Below are 7500 nucleotides of genomic sequence, written 5' to 3'. Positions count from 1 at the left end.
TACCTGTACCACCTCACCGAGACGGGGGCCTCGAACCGCGATGACCAGTGAACACAGGATCAAACGTCCAACGCCTGTACTGAGGACCCAGCTTCTGATTCCCCGTCTCGCCCTTTCTCCCACAAAGTTTTGACCGGAAAATCAAACTGGGCGTCTGGTCATTGGGATGACACGATAGTCAGGGGTCGGGGTCGCATGCGGAGCAAGCACTCGGTGCACTAAAATAAAAGTTTCAGTTTCAGTTTCAGTTTCAGTAGCTCAAGGAGGCGTCACTTGCGTTCGGACAAACCCATATACGCTACACCCACAAAATGCCAAGCAGATGCCTGACCAGCGGCGTAACCCAACGCGCTTTGCCAGGCCTTGAGAAAAAAAAGAAAGAAAAGCTAAATAACTAACTAACTAACTAATAATAATATAATTAATAAATAACTAAATAAATAATAATAATAATACTGAAAATAAAATAAATAGATAAATAAATAAATAGAATAAAAAGACAAACAAAAAACAATGATGATAAATAAGCAAATAAATGTCAAACAAAGAAAGAAAGAAACAAACAAACAAACAAAAAAGAAAAAAAACATCAACAAAAAACCCCAACAAACCAACCCACAACAGCATTAAGTGTTGTCCTCTTGGCAAAACTCTTTTTAGCAAAAAACCCACTGTGACATGTACACAAATTCTACGTGCACTCCAGGCCCCCCCCCGATCAGTCAAGCGCGATGGACTGTGCTGCTGGTCAGGCATCGATCTGCTTAGCGGATGTGGTGAAGCGTGTGTGGATTTGTCCGAACGCAAGTCAGGTGACGCCGCCTTGGAAGACTGAAACTGAAGCTATCTAAAGAAAACAAGAGAGGCAAGGCCTTCAAGACTCACTTGTGATACACTTCAAAAAAAAAAAAAAAAAAAAAATCCAAGCTTTTTTTATGTATTGAGCATAATTTCAAAATGTAATGTTTAAGATGAGAAAGATCAGTTTAAAGTAAATTAAGTCCCCTAGCATTAATTACAGAGTAATTTCCCTTTTTTTTTTTTTTTTTTTTTACTACATCTGCACCAAAACGTTTGCAAAAATAAATAAAACTTCCATGCTGAGCAAAAGAAGTTCCTGTTTGAACACAAAAAAGATAATAATGACTGCTCTTGTTGTTGGGTCAGAATATCAGATCAAAGTGCCAAGTTTAGAGAATACAAACAATATAAATATAACAGTAAATGCAGTTTGCATATAATTAGGCTTCATTCTTTATTTTTTTTGGTGCCCATCCCAGAGGTGCAATTTTGTTTTAAGCAAGATGACTGGAAAGAACTGAATTTTTCCTATTTTTATGCCTAATTTGGTGTCAACTGACAAAGTATTTGCAGAGAAAATGTCAATGTTAAAGTTTACCACGGACACACAGACACATACACACACACACACACACACACAGACAACCGAACACCGGGTTAAAACATAGACTCACTTTGTTTACACAAGTGAGTCAAAAATGTTTTCAGCGAGTGAAGAACGTATTATTTCCTCCCATTACATAAAGTGAGGAAATATTTTCATGGCTTATCTTCCTGTCTAAACGACGACCTGTGTGTCAGCAAAAGAACAACTATAACATACGCTCGCTGACAGGGCGAACTACACTTGTGAGTGGGGGAATGCTAATCGACGTTCTGTCTTCAACCAGCTTGGCCGGAAAGAGCTTGAGAAAAGAGACTGCACTTAAGAAACACCAGTTACACGTCTGCGCTGACCAGTTTAACATTGCGAGCACATTTCTTCTTCCTTCTTTTTTCTCCCGCTTTTTTCTTTTCTTTCTTTTTTTTTTCTGGTTGTTGAATATGATGAATATGAAATGTTCGGGGTTTTTTTGGGTGTTTTTTTTTAGCTGGGTTGGGGTGAGGTGCGGTGGGGGTTTTCAAGTTCTTTGTTGTGTGTGTGTGTAGAGGGGAGGTGTAGTGTGTGTGTGTGTGTGTTGTGTGTTGTGTTTGTATGTGGTGTTCTCTCTCTCTCTCTCTCTCTTTCTCTCTCTCTCTCTCCAGTTTTAGTGTTATACATGCGTTTGAATGACTGGTGCGAAAGTGCTTTGATTTGTCTCTACACACGATTCAGCGCTATATAAATATAACAATTATTATTATCATTATCATTATGTGTGTGTGTGTGTGTGTGTGTGTGTGTGTGTTGTGTGTGTGTATTGTGTGTGTATGTTGTGTGTGGTGTGTGTGTGTGTGTGTGTGTGTGTGTGTGTGTGTGTGTGTTGTGTGTGTGTATTGTGTGTGTGTGTGGTTGTGTGGTGTGTGTGTGTGTGTGTGTGTGGTGTGTGTGTGGTGTGTGTGTGTGTGTGTGGGTGTGTGTGTGTGTGTATGTGTGCTTGCGCGCGGTGTGTGTGTGTGTGTGTGTGTGTGTGTGTGTACTTGTGTTAGTGTATGTGTGTGTGTGTGTGTGTGTGTGTGTGTGTGTGTGGTAGTGTGTGTGTGTGTGAGTGTGTGTGTGTGTGTGTGTGTGTGTGTGTGTGTGTGTGTGTGGTAGTGTGTGTGTGTGTGTGTGTGTGTGTGGTTGTGTGTGTGTGTGTGTGTGTGTGAGAGAGAGAGAGAGAGAGAGAGAGAGAGAGTGTATGTGTGTGTGTGTGTGTGTGTGTGTGTGTGTGTGTGTGTGTGTGTGTGTGTGTGTGACGCTGTGCGTAACTGAAGGCATGACACAGGAAACGAATGATAAGCACCAAAAGGGCAGCTCTGTTGGCTCAAGCCAGGTAGGTAGCGGCCTTTTTTTTTTTTTTTTAAATAACTCGGTGTCTGTAAAGCGCTTTGAACTTGGTCTCTGGCCTAGGATAGGCGCTATGGTGTTTTTTATTCCACTTTATATTTCTATTTATTTTTTTATAATTGCATTTCTTAATACATAGCCATATAAATCAGTCAATAGATAATTGTAAATCCGTTAAAAATGAAGATTTCTACATTGGGCATATGACATTAAAAAAAAAGTGAGTGTGTGTGTGTGTGTGTGTGTGTGTGTGTGTGTGTGTTCGCGTGCATGCTTGCGTGCATGCATACTGTTTGTCTGTCTGACTGTCTGTTTGCCCGTTCGTGTATGAATGCATGTATGTGTACAGTATCATTGAAACAGCAGATTCACAGAGATACATTCATTAGATTCATCGCAATTCGTTGTAGCTGGAGAACTTGATAATACTCTGAATGCTAAACTTCATATGACCCTGCCAGATCATTGTGTATTCAACAGGAATAGACAGGGTTTTTTTTGTTGTTTTTTTAGACTTTAAAAAAGGAGGTTAACATATGTGTGTGTGTGTGTGTGTGTGTGTGTGTGTGTGTGTGTGCGTGCGTGCGTGCGTGTGTGTGTGTGTGTGTGGTGTGTGTGTGTGTGTGTGTGTGTGTCTGTATGTGCGCGTGTGTGCGTGCGTGCGAGCGTGTGTGTGTATTTGTGCGTGCGTATGTGTGTGTATGTGTGTGTGCGTGCGAACGTGTGTGTGGGTGTGGGTGTGTGCCACTGTGTGTGTGTGTGTGTGTGTGTGTGTGTGTGTGTGTAATTATGCATGCAAGCGGATATGTTTTGTTGGTGGTGGTGCTGTTTTTTTCTCCCCGTAGAATATTGCCTGATTTCTGCTGATGACATATGACGACAAAGTTCAGTTGCAATCAAGATGGTTTTTGCTCCATGCTCTGAGAGACGATCGGCATTTTAATTAATCATAGATAATTTCACAGAGCGACGGAAACTGACAAGAATCAGTGTTTGCGCAGTGCACGTGTGTGTGTGTGTGTGTGTGTGTGTGTGTGTGTGTGTGTGTGTGTGTGTTGTGTGTTCATACGCGAGCGCGTGCGTCTGTGTTTGTGTGTATGCGTAAGTGCGAGTGTCCATCTGTCTGTCTCGTTTTTCTGTCTGTTTGTCTCTGACTGTCTCTGTCTCTTTCGGTCTTTGTATATCTCTTCTTCCCGAGTCTCTCGTACTCTGTATCTCTCTTCATCTTCTTCACCTCTGTCTTTCTCTCTCTCTCTCCCTCCCTCTTTCCCATACCCCCCCCCCCCCCCCTGCCTCCACTAGCCCCTCACTGCCCCCCACCCCCGCGAATTTTTACCTGTCCTCTCACCTTCCTTATACATTATATCATTTTTTTTTATGAATGGCAATCTCTCAGACAGTGGTAGGTCTTTCCCCCTTGTATTCAGTTTCAGATGCAAGAGATTCAGACCCCTTCTCATCCATCCGATTTTCCGATACCACAGAAGGTGGGCGTGTTATGTCTTGTGTCGTGTTGTGTGTCGTGTTGTGTGTCAGTTTTGTGTCGTGTTGTGTGTCGTCTGTCGTGTTGTGTGTCGTCTGTCGTGTTGTGTGTCGTCTGTCGTGTTGTGTGTCGTGTTGTGTGTCGTCTGTCGTGTTGTGTGTCGTCTGTCGTGTTGTGTGTCGTGTTGTGTGTCGTCTGTCGTGTTGTGTGTCGTGTTGTGTGTCGTCTGTCGTGTTGTGTATCGTCTGTCGTGTTGTGTGTCGTGTTGTGTGTCGTCTGTCGTGTTGTGTATCGTCTGTCGTGTTGTGTGTCGTCTGTCGTGTTGTGTATCGTGTTGTGTGTCGTCTGTCGTGTTGTGTGTCGTCTGTCGTGTTGTGTGTCGTCTGTCGTGTCGTCTGTCGTGTTGTGTGTCGTCTGTCGTGTTGTGTATCGTCTGTCGTGTTGTGTGTCGTGTTGTGTATCGTCTGTCGTGTTGTGTGTCGTGTTGTGTGTCGTGTTGTGTGTCGTCTGTCGTGTTGTGTATCGTGTTGTGTGTCGTCTGTCGTGTTGTGTGTCGTCTGTCGTGTTGTGTATCGTCTGTCGTGTTGTGTGTCGTCTGTCGTGTTGTGTGTCGTCTGTCGTGTTGTGTATCGTGTTGTGTGTCGTCTGTCGTGTTGTGTATCGTGTTGTGTGTCGTCTGTCGTGTTGTGTGTCGTCTGTCGTGTTGTGTGTCGTGTTGTGTGTCGTCTGTCGTGTTGTGTATCGTCTGTCGTGTTGTGTGTCGTGTTGTGTGTCGTGTTGTGTGTCGTCTGTCGTGTTGTGTGTCGTGTTGTGTGTCGTCTGTCGTGTTGTGTATCGTCTGTCGTGTTGTGTGTCGTCTGTCGTGTTGTGTGTCGTCTGTCGTGTTGTGTGTCGTCTGTCGTGTTGTGTGTTGTGTGTCGTCTGTCGTGTTGTGTGTCGTGTTGTGTGTTGTGTGTCGTGTTGTGTGTTGTGTGTCGTCTGTCGTGTTGTGTGTCGTGTTGTGTGTTGTGTGTCGTCTGTCGTGTTGTGTGTCGTGTTGTGTGTCGTCTGTCGTGTTGTGTGTCGTCTGTCGTGTTGTGTATCGTCTGTCGTGTTGTGTGTCGTCTGTCGTGTTGTGTGTCGTCTGTCGTGTTGTGTGTCGTGTTGTGTGTCGTGTTGTGTGTCGTCTGTCGTGTTGTGTATCGTGTTGTGTGTCGTCTGTCGTGTTGTGTGTCGTGTTGTGTGTCGTCTGTCGTGTTGTGTGTCGTCTGTCGTGTTGTGTGTCGTCTGTCGTGTTGTGTATCGTCTGTCGTGTTGTGTGTCGTGTTGTGTGTCGTCTGTCGTGTTGTGTATCGTGTTGTGTGTCGTCTGTCGTGTTGTGTGTCGTCTGTCGTGTTGTGTATCGTGTTGTGTGTCGTCTGTCGTGTTGTGTGTCGTGTTGTGTGTCGTCTGTCGTGTTGTGTATCGTCTGTCGTGTTGTGTGTCGTGTTGTGTGTCGTCTGTCGTGTTGTGTATCGTCTGTCGTGTTGTGTGTCGTCTGTCGTGTTGTGTATCGTCTGTCGTGTTGTGTATCGTGTTGTGTGTCGTCTGTCGTGTTGTGTATCGTCTGTCGTGTTGTGTATCGTGTTGTGTGTCGTCTGTCGTGTTGTGTGTCGTGTTGTGTGTCGTCTGTCGTGTTGTGTGTCGTCTGTCGTGTTGTGTGTCGTCTGTCGTGTTGTGTATCGTGTTGTGTGTCGTCTGTCGTGTTGTGTGTCGTCTGTCGTGTTGTGTGTCGTCTGTCGTGTTGTGTATCGTCTGTCGTGTTGTGTGTCGTCTGTCGTGTTGTGTGTCGTCTGTCGTGTTGTGTATCGTCTGTCGTGTTGTGTGTCGTCTGTCGTGTTGTGTGTCGTCTGTCGTGTTGTGTGTCGTCTGTCGTGTTGTGTATCGTGTTGTGTGTCGTCTGTCGTGTTGTGTGTCGTCTGTCGTGTTGTGTGTCGTCTGTCGTGTTGTGTGTCGTCTGTCGTGTTGTGTATCGTCTGTCGTGTTGTGTGTCGTCTGTCGTGTTGTGTGTCGTCTGTCGTGTTGTGTATCGTCTGTCGTGTTGTGTGTCGTCTGTCGTGTTGTGTGTCGTCTGTCGTGTTGTGTGTCGTGTTGTGTGTCGTGTTGTGTGTCGTCTGTCGTGTTGTGTATCGTGTTGTGTGTCGTCTGTCGTGTTGTGTGTCGTGTTGTGTGTCGTCTGTCGTGTTGTGTGTCGTCTGTCGTGTTGTGTATCGTCTGTCGTGTTGTGTGTCGTGTTGTGTGTCGTGTTGTGTGTCGTCTGTCGTGTTGTGTGTCGTGTTGTGTGTCGTCTGTCGTGTTGTGTGTCGTCTGTCGTGTTGTGTGTCGTGTTGTGTGTCGTCTGTCGTGTTGTGTGTCGTGTTGTGTGTCGTCTGTCGTGTTGTGTATCGTCTGTCGTGTTGTGTATCGTGTTGTGTGTCGTCTGTCGTGTTGTGTATCGTCTGTCGTGTTGTGTATCGTGTTGTGTGTCGTCTGTCGTGTTGTGTGTCGTGTTGTGTGTCGTCTGTCGTGTTGTGTGTCGTCTGTCGTGTTGTGTGTCGTGTTGTGTGTCGTCTGTCGTGTTGTGTGTCGTCTGTCGTGTTGTGTATCGTGTTGTGTGTCGTAAGGTGTGTCGTATGTGGTGATGTATGTCGTTGCGTTGAATCGTATATAGCATGTTATCGTATCGATACTGTACGGTACGGTACGATACGGTACGGTACGGTACGGTACGGTACCGTATCATATCGTATCGTACCGTACCGTACCGCACCGTACCGTATCGTATCGTATCTATCGTGCCGTATCGTACCGTATCGTATCGTACCGTATCGTACCGTACCGTATCGTATCGTACCGTATCTATCGTGCCGTACCGTGCCGTACCGTACCGTATCGTATCGTACCGTATCATATCGTACTGTATCGTACCGTATCTATCGTGCCGTATCGTACCGTATCGTATCGTACCGTATCTGTCGTGCCGTATCGTACCGTATCGTATCGTACCGTATCTATCGTGCCGTATTGTGCCATATCGTACCGTATCGTATCGTACCGTATCTATCGTGCCGTATCGTACCGTATCGTATCGTACCGTATCTATCGTGCCGTATCGTGCCGTACCGTACCGTATCGTATCGTACCGTATCTATCGTGCCGTATAGTATCGTACCGTATCGTATCGTACCGTATCTATCGTGCCGTATCGTGCCGTACCGTACCGTATCGTATCGTACCGTATCTATCGTGC

Source organism: Babylonia areolata, chromosome 14 (assembly GCF_041734735.1).
Source record: "Babylonia areolata isolate BAREFJ2019XMU chromosome 14, ASM4173473v1, whole genome shotgun sequence".
Lineage (NCBI taxonomy): Eukaryota > Metazoa > Mollusca > Gastropoda > Neogastropoda > Buccinidae > Babylonia > Babylonia areolata.
This window is presented reverse-complemented; position numbering follows the sequence as displayed.